Here is a 696-nt window from a genome sequence, read left to right as displayed (position 1 = left end):
TTCAAACTTGGCCATGATAATCTCATCGGTGATTTCCACAAGTTTATTACAAGCTTCAGGTGTAAGATGGAGCTGTCCAAAGGGATTGATAAGAAAACGTTGGTCGTTCATATTCGATACTTTTCAAATTGCCAAGTGATGGAATGAAACAACGAGCGATTACCAATTACCAAGTACTTGAAGCAGCGACGAGCGAAAAATTATGATTTGACAACACCATCCTTTTCATAACCAGCTGACTTCGAAGCTTCCTCTTCTTATGGTGTACACATGGTGATGGTATCACGTTTTGGAATTCTTGACTTATATAAATAACAAAGTACTAGGTATAGTATCATTCAGCAAAGGTTACTCATGCCACGTCTTTTCTTACCAGATGTGATATACCCAGTACGACTATTGATTGGATACATTCCGGCGTTCTTACTCAGATGATGTGCTCGCACGTTATCATATAATCGTACAGTCTATAAAGTCCTATACACACTGTAGAGTAGCAACTGACTGACTATCATAGTGTATGGTTTCTCGTCTCACTCATAGGATTGTAATCTGTCGTCTAATGGCTATTATTTAAGAGCTCAAATCCTCGGTCTATTCAAGAAATAGTACCTCAAACTTCAGGAATTCGAGCTAACGTTTGAAGCAAGAGAAGATCCAAGTACACTTGATTGTACACAGCGTCTGTATACAAAT

The 696-nt window shown here is 38.5% G+C and overlaps 1 protein-coding gene across 1 annotated transcript in view; it reads right to left on the bottom strand.

Moving 5' to 3' along the window:
* The window catches only part of PHALS_08904 (START-like domain), a gene marked incomplete at both ends in the record, with an annotated part of 2,366 nt that overhangs the window by 1,242 nt on the left and 428 nt on the right, over nt 1–696 (bottom strand). The gene's annotated exons all lie outside the window — the stretch shown is intronic.

The sequence above is a fragment of the Plasmopara halstedii genome (genome assembly GCF_900000015.1).
Source record: "Plasmopara halstedii genome assembly, contig: Scaffold_323, whole genome shotgun sequence".
In the NCBI taxonomy this organism is placed as follows: Eukaryota; Oomycota; class Peronosporomycetes; order Peronosporales; family Peronosporaceae; genus Plasmopara; species Plasmopara halstedii.
Note: the sequence above shows the minus strand (reverse complement) of the source record. Positions and strands in the feature narration are given on the sequence as shown.